Raw genomic sequence first — 14,704 nt, 5'->3', positions numbered from 1 at the left:
AAAACTGTTATTTTATTATACAAACTTAATGGTAACTAGATGAGAAGCCCCGCATTGCGGGGATGGAGCTAAACAGATACGATCGAAAGTTTTACGGGAAAATTTTTCAATAATAACATGAAAGACTTTTTAAATTTGAAGTACAGTGTTATTCACTACATCTATAACCTAAAAATGGAAAAAGTCACCAAAATGACAATGCAAAAAAACAGAAAAAGAAAAATAGGTACAACTTCAAAGTACATTGCTATTTAGGGCATTTTAGTACAAAATATAGAAAATGTACCTAATGGTAATGTAGTTAGGTTTTTGGAAAAAAATCAAAAGAAAAATGCAAAAAAAAAAAAACAGAAAAAAAACATGAAAATTCAAAGTATGTTGCTATTAACTGCAATTATACAAATGCTTCCATGTCAAATACAATATTAAAACAAACAATTATTAAAAATGAGTAGGTGTAATTAAAGGTCTACAAAATGATAGTATTAGTTTAAAATTTAGCAAAAACTGAAAAATATTGCAACCTTGCAATTATAGCTCCAAATCCAAGAATTAACCCGAGCTGCAAAAACTTTGCAAATTAGAAGAGTCAAATTAAGCCATAAAATAATTTAAGTTGCTGTAAAGATTGATCGAATTGTAATAGTTAACTAATAAGTGTAAAAGTTAATAACAGAAAAAATCCTTTAATCTTAAAACCATCCATTAAGTCTTTCTTTCTTGGGTCACAATTCATAGAGATTTTGAGCAGCATACCTATAAGCTGGACAATTTTGCCCCTGCATTGTTTTCTGGTTCAGTTAGTTGGTTCAATTTTGCCCCAGAATCAAAACCATATCACCTCCACCATTGAAATCATATTAACTGTTTTATATTAAAGAATATATAAAGTAACCCAAAACAAATTTTAAAAAAAGCAAAAAAATGTAAATTGAAAGTGCAATGCTATTTATTGTATTTATAAACAAAAAATGGAAAATGAACCAAATGGCAATGTATTTTGGTTTTTTGGTAAAGAAATTAAAGAAAGTGAAAACAAAAACAGAATATATATATATATATATATATATATATATATATATATATATAAACGCAAAGTTCAATGCTATTTAGGGCATATTACTCCTAAAAATGCAAAATGCAATCAAACAAACCCTAAAACATCAATGAACGTACTAAACTGGAAAAGAAACATACATCATCTCAATTTATGAAAGGGTAAATCATAATTTTGGTCTCTGAATCTGTAAAAAATTACAATTTTAGTCCCAAATACTTAAAAAAAATACAGGGATAACTATAGTTTATTATAATCCTCATTGCTTGTTTGACTTACAAACTATAGTTTATTGTAATCCTCATTGCTGATTTGACTTAGAAGCAGGCATAGCAAATTTGTAGGTCCTCTGATATTTTTTTTTAGTATGCATATGAAAGGAATAGTGATTTCTATGGATATATCGAATACTAATAATCAAGACAACCTACATTTATAGCATATAACCCCTTGGTAAAAAAACGATGTTACCTCGCTTAGAGATAAATGTACGAAATAACAACGTACTCTTAATTTGTCTAGATCAGAACAAAAGGTTTTAGAGAAGATTTCCTGCTACAAGAGTTTCAAATAACCATAAGTAGTTTGGGTTAGCATTAATATTGAACTTAAAAAAGGAAACAAAAGCTACCTGGGACCCAAATCGACTGTAGACCAAGTAGTTCTTCAAATTTGAGCACTCCAACTCTCTTCCTAATAAAAAATTTTGAATTATGTAGCTTTAGGGTAGTGTTTATCTAGATTTTGTGGCCCAAATCTTTACAGAGAACTATCACCTACCTTTTAACCACTCAAATGCCATGATCACCTATTGGTTTTTTTTTAACAAAGTTCGGTGGAATCTGTTTGTAATTTAGGCGTTTTACTAAATGATCGGTGGTGTGGAAAGCTTCCGTGTCTCCTATTATATCATTAATCATTGAGTTAGACATTCTTTTACCTAGAAACATCCAAGGGTTGCCTTTCCGTGTCTTTGTATTTCCTACCAACATGAACATGGCTTAACATAGCCAACTATGTTTAACACGAACTGAACAAAAATTAAAAAAGAAAAGGAAGATGAAAAACAAAAACAAAAAGAAACAAATATGGAATTTCCACAATCGTATGGTGTGCTGCATACATACCCTTTTGGAATACAAAACATAGCTTAGAGGTTGTCACTTGCAAAGACTATCCTCTATCGATCTTTTGAATATCATATCAAATTATGACTTTCTTCATAAAATGAAGGTGGATTAACAACTAAAAAAATGCATTTGTAACGTGAGTTAGAAAGCTGAAATATAGGATTCGATGTTTATTATACCCACAGCTTCAAACAAAAAAGGCTTTGGTTTGTTATTTCATTGGAAGTAACTATGCCATAACTTTCTGATACATAAGTATTTACTTGATAAGACATACCAATGCAAGTAAATCATTCATGATCGATCCAGCTGCGCAGAAAGTTGTGAAGTAATCATCCAATCCCCTCTTTTTGGAGTGGGAACCAACTGAGTAACCATGATAAAAACATGTAGTCATACCCTATATCAACACCAACAAATGAAGGAAAAAAACATAACTTATACAATTAGATGTTAGATAACTCAAATCTAAATCCAATTTCATCCAAATTTGGACCCTAATTTGGAAAAAAAAAATCATTGTTTAATATATAATTAAGCATGTATCATTAAAATGAAAATAAAAAATTGAGCCCTGAAATCAAAAAAATTGAGCCATGAATAAAAATCGAATTCCATATGAAATTGAGCCCTGAAATCGAAAAAATTACATAATTGGAGATGTTCTTAATCACCAAAAGCAACCTCTTGGCCATCACAACTCCTTCGTCGGTCCTGGCGAACTACTCGAATCCATAAGTATCACAATGGCATAAAGCGAGAAAGTAAGAAACATAAGGAAAATCCTTACCTGCATTTCAGCAAAAACGAAGCAGAAGTAGAAACCATACATAAACCCTAGAAAAAGTACGAAACACAAACCTGAACCAGAAGTCGACCATTCGATTTTCAAAGTGGACGAAGGGATGGAGATCGAGCAGGTTTTGCATACCTCAGACGATGGTGAACTTCTATCAATGCATTGGTGGCGCCTTTGGGTCGTCAAAAGCAGAACATATTTGGTAGGTAGGCGAGTGGAAGGAGCGAGTTTTGACCATCTATTTGAGAGGGGTTTAGCGATGTGAAAGTCGATTAAGGCGGTAGAGATGATGAGCGGTGGATTAAACCCGGTAGAATGAAAGTGTAATCGTTTGATTGGAAGCCAGAAAAGGGAAACGAAAAGAACCGGTGTGGTAAAGTCGAAGAGTACTCGGCAGAAGAATAGAAGTAGAATAGAGGAATCGATCGATAATGGCCATAAGGATATTACTCCTGAAGCCGATGGAGAAAACGGAAGAAGTTGAGGTATGTAAAACCTGCTCGATCTCCATCTCTTGGGTATTCAGGGGGTTTTGAAATATCAAAATTTCTTTTGATAGGACTTTTTATAAAAAACTTTTTTTTGCAAAAGATGATATTTAAAATATGTTTGGGTTAATAAAATAATTTTTTGTCTAACTTTTATATGGAAAATCCCCAAAAGTCACAAAATGTGACTTTTTGAAGCCTCCCTTTTTCTTGTTTGCAAAAAGTCATTCTAAAAGGAACTTTTTTCCTATTCATACATCTTTTGTCTTTTTTTTTTTTTATTTTTTAAAAAAGTTAAAAGTTAAAAGGCTATTCTAAAAGCAATGTCAAACACCCTCTTAGTGGTGCCACCGCTGCTCCTTTCTAATCACGACCTAGAAAAGCTGGAATCGATGGAGGAGACGTAAATTGAGAGAGTGGGTGGGGGAGCAGAGGGTAGGGAATGGAAGGAACTGGAGAGTGATCGTAAAAAGACGGAGGCAGAAAAAGAAATAGAAGACGGTGGAAACAAGTGTATGTGATTGGGCGAGCGGGGCGGCGAGATGAACGGTTGTGGGGCAGTTACCATGGTTGAGGAAGCGAACCCGAGGAAACAGTATTGTTTCTAAGGATTGTCCAAATTTAATATGTATATATAATTAATGTTTTCTTAATCTGTGTGTTTTTAATTTGTAGACAATAATTTTGAGACGAAAAAGGTATGACCGGACAAGTAAAATTTGCTTTGTAGTTTTGAATGATGCTCTTTAGCAAATATGCTTCGGAATCCATTTCAAATAACTGTTCTTTATTTTAAAAATGATTATAAATAAAAAACAATACAAGTACTGAGTTAATAGACCTCTTATTTCATTGGCTTTTGTTTTTCCCGTATCTTTTTTTTAGTAGTTTCGGAGCTAAAGTAAAAGTTTACCCATTAAAAAGGCATTTGGACATCTAATGAGGAGATTAATGGCACCTGACCATGCTACATTGGATCATTGCCCCAAACCTTTGCAAAGTCATATTATCCTGATAAAAAAAAGGCCAGCCACATATAGACCGGCAAAACATGATGACATGAAAACCTAATACGAACCCAACATGAAATTAACAGGTTAGGGTCATAGATTTCAAAACGTTTATGTAAACGGGTTGACACGACATGATACTTAAACAAATAAGATTAGAATCAAGATTTTCAACTCGAATATGATCTGTTTAATCATATATTATTTATTATAAGTTTCATATTTTTATAAGTATTATTATATGTTATAATGGTCAAACTCAAAAATTAAAAATAATATTCAAATTTTTAAAGTTACTTAATTATAATCATCCTCACCACTTATCCCTTTGCTCCCCAACTTTAATTCTTTTCATTTTTTCTTCTAAACTTGCTATAAATTTTGTCATTCCATGATTCCATCTCACAACTCTAGAGTTTTATTTACAGAACACAATAATTAAACAGATCGGGTTAAGGTCAAACTCTTTAAACCCATTTAATGTCTTTAATCGATACAAAGCCGACACAACATGTTTGTCACGTCTAGCCACATACAAGTTTTTCACTAAAACATTAATACATTTATCGATCTCTATTGATAACCGAATTTTCTTATTTTTTGAATTCTAACTTGAAATCGTCCACCATAAATCATACCTACAACTTGTCACCAAGTATAAGCTATTATCATAAGTAGATAATGATGACCCTTAATTTTTATATATTAGAGCAAGAGCTAAAAATTAACTTTGTTTTATGCTTTCATATACACCAATTTCTCAGGTAATCTCTTATTTGTTTAAAATTCTTGCTTTTGATTCAAGACCCATCCAGTTATTTTGAGATCAATGACTTCAATATTGTCCAAGAAAGATTTCAAACAAGTAAGAGAGGTTACTAGAGAATGAAACTTCTTGCATAAGAAAGCATACAAGGTTATTTTCTAATACCAGTTCCAACCTCTTAAAATTCAAGGTGCTAATCATCTAACCACGACTTCTAAACTTCAATAACTATTATCAATGTGTCTCCATTGACAATACATCATAGATGATAGGAAATTCTAAATACAATTCACAAAAAACCTGACATAAGAGTAACTGGTGGAAAAAGATATTATCAGTTTCAAATTGAAATTTTAAAATTCAGAGAGCCATGTGAAAATGAATTCCAATAAAGTATCAATTTTGAATAAACTAATTTAGGGTTGGTTTTTATTTTGGGATCACGACTATATAACAAAGCTGACGCCTAGTAAACATTGCATCGATACCTAATCTTATCACAACAAGTTAAATAATTTTTTTAACAGTTAAACTTGAACTTTATCACTAAATTAAATAGATTTATTACATTTTATATTTAAATAAAAGAAAATCTAAACTATAGTTGTTTTTCTTGAGTTCGAAAAAATGCCAGTGAGATTAATAACTCTCCAGTTATCACCTCCGGCAAAACATATTTCGGTTAACAGCCATTGAAAACAAAAGCATTGAAGAATTTAATGATACTATCGTCCAAATAAAACATCATTTTGAAACTAGTATCAGAAACCAAGTCTGTTTTTAAAACTCATGGTTAATTTATGTAATCCAATTATGGTCCAGATTGACCAAAGAGATCATACAGACAATATAAACTGGAAAACAATTAACTCTCGCAAACGAAGAAATTGCCTCAAAACATTTCCAATAGGAGTTTAGGGACAGAGTGCGTTTGCTTTTAAAAATCAATGCATTTTGCTATAATAAAAATGATAAAGAATATACCAGTAATATAAGGGCCTGAAAAATCAGTAATCAGAATCAGGCGAGTGATACCGGTTGAGATTAAATATCGCAAGTTTGAGTAAATTTATCTGACTGGATCGTTAAAACCGAAATCCAACCAAGAAGCTGACTTGCTTTTGAAACAATCGTAAAATTTTGATCTACAGTATTCAATTACAGACCTAGTAAGATACAATTAGAGGTTTACCTATGATAATGAGCATGTTGATGATGAAAATGTCGAAGAGGCGACTGCAGGTATTTGAAGGAAATTTTAGGGTTTGCACGTACTTTTCATTTAACCGGTCAAGTCCCCTCCTCACGCAGCCCATTACAACGGCCCGGTTTCATATTGATTAAAGAAACTACCAATAAGAATATATTTTATGAGAAATTAAATATTATTTTTACATTTTACTAGTCATCTAATGTTTACATGTGTCGTGTTTCAGATTTAATGACATATTTAATGAAATTGATTTAATTTTAATCCATTTGTCACTATTTAATGTGGATAGAAGATAATAGGAATAAAATGTAGGAGTATTTTTAATTTCTCATATTTTATATTTTATATAGTTTTGTTGTTAAGTATGAAAAAAAAAAGTTTGTATTTAAAAAAAAAAGATTTTACATTTTGTCTGTTAGTTTAATGGGTTTTTTACCCATGATAAATGTGTGTCACGTAGACCCTATATTAACTTACAGTTTATAATTTTCACTAACGGATTAGTGTGTGGTAAATTGTTTATCTATGAGTTTTTTTTTAATTTAAAAAAATAATAAGAACTTTTGTAAAAAACATACTAAAATTAAAAATAGTATAAAATTAAAAATTATATTTTAGAAATCCTAAAAATAAAAAATGACATGAAATTAAAAATTACATAAAAAAACACTTTGAAATTTCATTTGTGGTTTGGCTTATATTTTTCTCGAATCGACTGTTTCACCGCTATAGCCATATCTGATCTTCGGGTTTGAGGTGTCTCACATCTTGCATTAACAACGAATATTTTATGAGTCGGACGATTTCAGTCATATGTATCTCCAAAGTTGAATTCAATTGCGGCATTTGTGTCATCATTTCCTCCAATCTAGCTGACCGCTTCGCTCCGACCGGCGAATTTGAAGATGTCGTTTTCCCTTTTCCTTTTGCTCAAGCTTTTGTTTTGTCTCTTTCCATTGGAGGAGGAGGCGGACGTATTTCTTCGATATATTCGTTATCATCATTAAGATTAACGTCTACGTGACCATCCGATGAGACTTGTTGTGAGCTCGAACATGAAGATGTTCGGCTTCTTTTTGGCGGATTAGCAATTTCATCATGTGTTGTAAGTTCCCTCCACCTAATACTTATTTTGACAACTTCTCGCACATGAATAAACTTAAAAGACTTTAGCATATTATCTTGGAATGTAACGTGTGTTTTTTCAACAAACTCGCTTCACTTTCTCCACTAGCCCATTGTTTTTCAAAGTTTGTGTAAATTTCATTCCAATGTGTTACAAGTTTGTTCATAGGATTCCATTTTGAGTTACATTGGTCGGAGGTCCGATAATCTGGATCTCGACCCATTTCCTTAAAAATCCGATCTATGATACGTAACCAAAATTCATCACGATTTTGACCATTTCCCGTGCCACCGTCTTTGGATATATCGATACATACCTTTGCTAACTCAGCTTCTTCTTTTTGTGTCCATCTTCTCGGATCGGCCTTCCTTTTCTTTTGTTGTTGAGATTGTCATTGTTGTTCTTTGTGTTCGAATCGACCTTGCCTTTCCAAGCACCTCATGAATTTGAACCTCCCATACACTTTCACTTTCAAAGTAATTAATCACATGTCATTAAATGTTTTATTACTTATGTAATATGTTAAACAAGCAATTAAGGGATAGTATAATATAAAAATGTCATTCGTTTTTAGTAGACACACAAACACAAATCATATACAAAATTCACAAAGAAAACAAGCTTAAAGGTTTTGTGTTGGTTTGATGGTTTTGGATCATTTTTCGAGCCATGTTATTATGTTAAACTTTTTAATTTGTAAGTTTTATTATATACTAATTTTTTTTAATGGTTTAAGTATTCTTCTAAGACAATCATTGTACGCTGTGATTGAAACTTTAATGTAAATTAGATTATATTAATGTTATCGATCATATGTTATCGAAAGTGATATAGATAATATTTAATTAATTAATGTGTATATGTTTGTATGTTTGTGTTGCTTCAAAAGTAGGTGTATGGTCCCAGATGGTCGGTTGGTGGTACGAGTTAATCGTTACAATGTCAAGTAGGGGTGTTGGTATGAGTTTAGGACCACAATGGGTTTATAATAGGTGTATGGGTCCCAGCTGGTCGGTTGGTGGTACGGACGGATCATTACAATGTCAAGTAGGGGTGTTGGCATGGGTTTAGGATCACAATGGGTTTATAGTAGGCCTATGGGTCCCAAGGTGGTCGGTTGGTGGTACGGGTTGATCCTTGCAGTGTCAGGTAGCGGTGTTGGTACGAATTTAGGATCACAATGGGTTTATAGTAGGTGTATGGGTCCCAGATGGTCGGTTGGTGGTACGGGTTGATCGTTACAACGTCAGGTATGGGTGTTAGTACAGGTTTAGGACCACAATGGGTTTATAGTAGGTGTATGGGTCCCAGATGATCGATTGGTGGTCCGGGTTGATCGTTACAAAGTCAGGTAGGGGTGTTGGTATGGGTTAAGGACCACAAATGGGTTTATAGTAGGTGTATGGGTCCCATGTGGTCGTTTGGTGGTACGGGTGATCGTTACAATGTCAGGTAGTGGTGTTGGTACCTGTTTTGGACCACAATGGGTTTATAGTTGGTATATGGGTCCCAGGTGGTCGGTTGGTGGTACAGGTTGATCGTTATAATGTCAGGTAGGGGTGTTGGTATGGGTTTAGGACCACATTGGGTTTATAGTAGGTGATTGGGTCCCATTTTGTCGGTTGGTGGTACGGGTTGATCGTTACAATGTCAGGTAGGGGTGCTCGTACGGGTTTAGGACCACAATAGGTTTATAGTAAGTGTATGGGTCCCAAGCGGTCGGTTGATGGTACGGGTTGATCGTTACAATGTCAGGTAGGGGTGTTGGAACGGGTTTAGGACCACAATGGGTTTATAGTAGGTGTATGGGTCCCAAGTGGTCGGATGGTGGTACGGGTTGATCGTTACAATGTTAGGTAGGGGTGTTGGTACCGGTTTTGGACCACAATGGGTTTATAGTTGGTGTATGGGTTTGAGGTGGTCGGTTGGTGGTACGAGTTGATCGTTATAATGTTAGGTAGGGGTGTTGGTATGGGTTTAGGACCACAATGAGTTTATAGTAAGTGTATGGGTCCCATGTGGTCGGTTGGTGATACGAGTTGATCGTTACAATGTCAGGTAGGGGTGTTGCTACGGGTTTAGGACCATAATGGGTTTATAGTAGGTGTATGGGTCCCATGTGGTCGGTTGGTGATACGAGTTGATCGTTACAATGTCAGGTAGGGGTGTTGGTACGGGTTTAGGACCATAATGGGTTTATAGTAGGTGTATGGGTCCCAGGTGGTCGGTTAATGGTACAGGTTGATCATTACAATGTCAGGTAGGGGCGTTGGTATGGGTTTAGGACCACAATGGGATTATAGTAGGTGTATGGGTCCCAAGTGGTCGGATGGTGGTACGGGTTGATCGTTACAATGTCAGGTATGGGTGTTGGTACGAGTTTAGGACCACAATGGGTTTATAGTAGGTGTATGGGTCCCAAGTGGTCGGATGGTGGTACGAGTTGATCGTTACAATGTCAGGTACGGGTGTTGGTACCGGTTTTGGACCACAATGGGTTTATAGTTGGTATATGGGTTTGAGGTGGTTGGTTGGTGGTACGAGTTGATTGTTATAATGTTAGGTAGGGGTGTTGGTATGGGTTTAGGACCACAATGGGTTTATAGTAGGTGTATGGGTCCTAGGTGGTTGGTTGGTGGTACGAGTTGATCGTTACAATGTCAGGTAGGGGTGTTGGTACGAGTTTAGGACCACAATGGGTTTATATTAGGTGTATGGGTCCCAGGTGGTCGGTTGGTGGTACGGGTTGATCATTACAACGTCAGGTAGGGGTGTTGGTATGGGTTTAGGACCACAATGGGATTATAGTAGGTGTATGGGTCTCAGTTGGTCGTTTGGTGGTACGGGTTGATCGTTACAATGTCAGGTATGGGTGTTAGTACGGGTTTAAGACCACAATGGGTTTATAGTAGGTGTATGGGTCCTATGTGGTCGGTTGGTGGGACGGGTTGATTGTTACAATGTCAGGTAGGAGTGTTGGTACGGGTTTAAGACCACAATGGGTTTATAGCATGTGTATGGGTCCCATGTGGTCGGTTGGTGGTACAGTTTGATCGTTACAATGTCAGGTAGGGTATTGGTGTTCGTTTTGCACCATAATGGGTTTATAGTCGGTGTATAGGACCCAGGTGGTCAGTTCGTGGTACAGTTTATCGTTACATTGTCAGGTAGGGGTGTTGGTACGGGTTTAGGACCACAATGCATTTATATTAGGTGTATGGGTCCCAGGTCGTCGGTTGGTGATATGGGTTGATCGTTACAATGTCAGGTAAGGGTGTTGGTACGGGTTTAGGTCCAAAATGGGTTTATAGTAGGTGTATAGGTCCCAGGTGGTCGGCTGGTGGTATAGGTTGATCGTTACAACGTCAAGTAAGGGTGTTGGTACGGGTTTAGGACCACATTGGGTTTATAGTAGGCGTAAGGGTCCCAGATGGTCGGTTGGTGGTACGGGCTGATCGTTACAATGTCAGGTAGGGGTGTTGGTATGGATTTATGACCACAATGGGTTTATAATAGGTGTATTGGTCCCAGGTGGTCGTTTGGTGGTACGGATTGATCGTTACAATGTCAGGTAGGGATGTTGGTACAGATTTAGGACCACAAGGGGTTTATAGTAGGTGTATTTGTCCCAGGTGGTCGGTTGGTGGTACGGGTTGATGGTTACAATGTCAGGTATGGATGTTGGTATGGGTTTAGGACCACAATGGGTTTATAGTAGGTGAAGGGGTCCTAGGTGGTCGGTTGATGGTACGAGTTGATCGTTACAATGTCAGGTAGGGGTGTTGGTACGGGTTTAGGTCCACAATGGATTTATAGTAGGTGTATAGGTCCCAGGTGGTTAGCTGGTGGTACGGGTTGATCGTTACAACGTCAGGTAAGGGTGTTGGTATGGGTTTAGGACCACAATGGGTTTATAGTAGGTGTATGGGTCCCAGGTGGTCGGTTGGTGGTATGGGTGGATCGTTACAATGTCAGGTAGGGGTGTTGGTACAAGTTTAGGACCACAATGGGTTTATAATAGGTGTATGGGTCCCAGGTGGTCAGTTGGTGGTATGGATTGATCGTTACAATGTTAGTTAGGGGATTTGGTATGGATTTTGACCACTGTTAAGACCGCTGTCGTGCACGGTTTAACAAAATAAAAATAATAAATAAACTGCTTTATTGCACTAACAGGTAGTACAGGTAAGCAGGGTCGGATCCTCAGGGACACGTCCTAATGTTTACACCTCTTTGCATAAGGTGTGATCTAATTGATGAATGCAATAAACATAAAAAAGGGGGGTTTATTTCTGAAAATTAAACTAATAGAAATCGAAAATGACAAAAGAATAACTAAATTTAAAGTGGTGAAAATTCAAATATAAGAAAGCAATTCCAGTTTCGCGGTGACTCCCCTAGTCATATAATTAACCTTCAACATAATATTTAACTATGCACTTGTTTAAACTGGTACTAAGGTTCATTAACAAGCTATAATGACCTTTATTACAAAAATCATTTAATCAAAATGTGACATCCCCAATTTCACGGCCCGAAAAGACCGATTTGTTTATGCTTTGTTTTTAAAATCAGAGTAATCGTTTAAAGAAAATTGTTGCGGAATTTGTCCCCAAAACAAAATATGATAAGAATTTATCAAAGCATTTCTTAAAGAAAAGTATTTTCATTATATAACAAAATCTCGGGATGTCATGTTCCGATACAGACACATAAGCATAAACAGAACTTACATTTATTTACACTAATGATTTACATCTCCTTTAATCTCTCAGTGAAATATGTCTTCATATTGATACCTATGATACAAAGAAAACTGAGTGGGTTAGTCTTGGGAGCCTGGTGAGCATATAGGGTTTTCGACCCACAATAATATAATTATTATATTCAACCATCAAACAATCAACCCAATCACCCATCCCCATTATCTTCTTTATTTCTCAAGGTTTTACCCTAAGAATTCAACTATCATTCATTCATTCATTCCTAAGGATCGAACTATGGAATTGACACAAAATCCATTGCTACATAAGGCGCATCTACCAACATCGTCCTTTAAGCGCCTCTGCCATGATTACGTCATACACTATGAGTCGCGACTGCCAGGTTTATGGCATTCTCTTTTGGGCGCATCTGCCGACATTATCCTATAAGCGTATCTGCCAGGATTATCCTATAAGCGCATCTGCTAGTATTATGACATTCTCTATTTGGTGCATCTACCAATATTATTCTCAAGTGCATCTGCTAGTATTATGACATTCTCTACTTGGTGCATCTACCATTATTATTATTTAAGCATCTTACATACCTCGTCATTTACCTCATAATTTTATCACATACCAACTATCTCATCTACCCATGTTCTACCCAACATATTAGTAGATATATATACGGTTTAACTCTTTCAAAAACCATGTAAAACATCCATTCCACACTTATCTCAAATAAACAATAGTATATAAACACATAACACGCATTTCAAAGCAAATACTTCATATTTATGTGTTAGAAGAAAGTAACCACTCACTCACTCATATAAACAACAATATATATATATATATATATATATATATATATATATATATATATATATATATATATATATACATAGCACGTATTTTATAAAATACTTCATATCTATGTGTAAGACGAAAGTGACTATACACTCACCTGATCAGAAGATGATCGGACAACACTACGACTTGTAGAAGTAGTATTCTTGGGTAGATATGGAAGATCTTCACAAAAACCAGGCTCCTCGCAGGCAGGGCTTCGGCTAGGGAATCTCACTTCTCGGGATCTTCGTGTTGGATTAGTGTCTAAGTCCATAACTATTTTGGTATGTACTTGACCTGATGGTGCATGGTCCTTTTGGGTTGCCTTCACCAAAGCAACTTGATAGGATGAATTATGGAGAGAAAGGATTAAATATGATTTATTAATATATTATGGGAATAATATATTAAAGGAGAAGTCATATTGTTTAATTAATATTAGTCAAGAATTAATTAGTGATTAGTTTTGTGACTAAAAGAGATTAATTAAACTTAAGGGACTGGAATTGTAATTATAAGATAATTGCAATTTGGGCCATGGATTGCCTTATATTATAAGGTGGACGAATTCTAATGGGGAAGCCCATATGAAATCGTCCAAGGCCTTAAGGAAAGGGGTCCATGGGTTGCTTAGGGCTTAAGCATCCAAATTAGGGTTTCCTTGTTAGATAACCCTAATAGTCTCACTATATATGGAACCCTTAAGGCTCAAAAACGTGGTGAACTTCTTTTCTAGGGTTAGAATACATTTTGGGCAGCCTCCATCCTCTCTCCTATTCATCCTCTTGCTTATGGTGTTTGTGAACCATTAGAGGAGTGACACTTATGACTCTAATCCTTCCAAAGTCAATACAAGGAGATTTGGGATTGTTATTGCTACATAACAATCAAGGTAACATTATAAACCTATACTCATGTTAATATGATTATTTGAATGTTGGAATTAGGGTTTATAGTCTTGGATAACTTGCATGTACAATAGAGAAACCTAGATCCAAGCATTATGGTTTGTATGAGCACATAGGATGTTCTTATGACCAAAACCCATCAATGGTATCAGAGACTAGACTAGTTTCTATTGTATTGATGCTTGATATGTTTGAAAAAATTCGAATTTTTGGTTTCTGGAGGCTAGACTCGCCGAGTCCATGCAGACTCGACGAGTCAACTCGTCAGATGGGGATATCTTCGCGATTTCTTGCTGTTTTTGCTTATGGATAGTTGCCTTATCACATTAGATCAATATAAATCCGTTTTTTTGATATATATGAGTATATTCTTGATCTAATTGAAGATATTTATCAATTAATAAAATATTTGTTTCCTTATGTGATAATTGATTAATTATTTTGATTAAATTGGTAAATTGTTTTGCAAGAAATCATTAAATAAATCAAATATGGATAATTATGTGATTAATTGTTAATTTAGATTATTTGTTATTTGATCCTTATGTTATGAAATGTTTTATATTTTCCCCTTAGGTTTTATAGTTTAAATTTGAACCCAAAAGTTTTGTTGTTTTGAAATTTAAATAGTTGAAACCCTAATGTTTTG

General features: G+C 35.3%; 1 long non-coding RNA gene across 2 annotated transcripts; it reads right to left on the bottom strand.

The window, feature by feature from the left end:
* Positions 1-361: 361 nt before the first annotated feature.
* LOC122195766 (uncharacterized) lies at positions 362-6,693 on the bottom strand. 2 transcript variants are annotated; one of them, XR_008226024.1, is made up of 2 exons: positions 6,443-6,693; positions 362-5,128 (listed from the first exon to the last, which is right to left on the bottom strand). It is a non-coding gene; the product is annotated as an uncharacterized LOC122195766 (long non-coding RNA). The 2 variants fall into 2 exon arrangements; XR_008226023.1 differs by having other exon boundaries at positions 362-5,122.
* Between the last annotated feature and the right edge of the window lie 8,011 nt (positions 6,694-14,704).

The sequence above is a fragment of the Lactuca sativa genome, chromosome 8, assembly GCF_002870075.4.
Source record: "Lactuca sativa cultivar Salinas chromosome 8, Lsat_Salinas_v11, whole genome shotgun sequence".
In the NCBI taxonomy this organism is placed as follows: Eukaryota; Viridiplantae; Streptophyta; class Magnoliopsida; order Asterales; family Asteraceae; genus Lactuca; species Lactuca sativa.
This window is presented reverse-complemented; position numbering and strand designations above follow the sequence as displayed.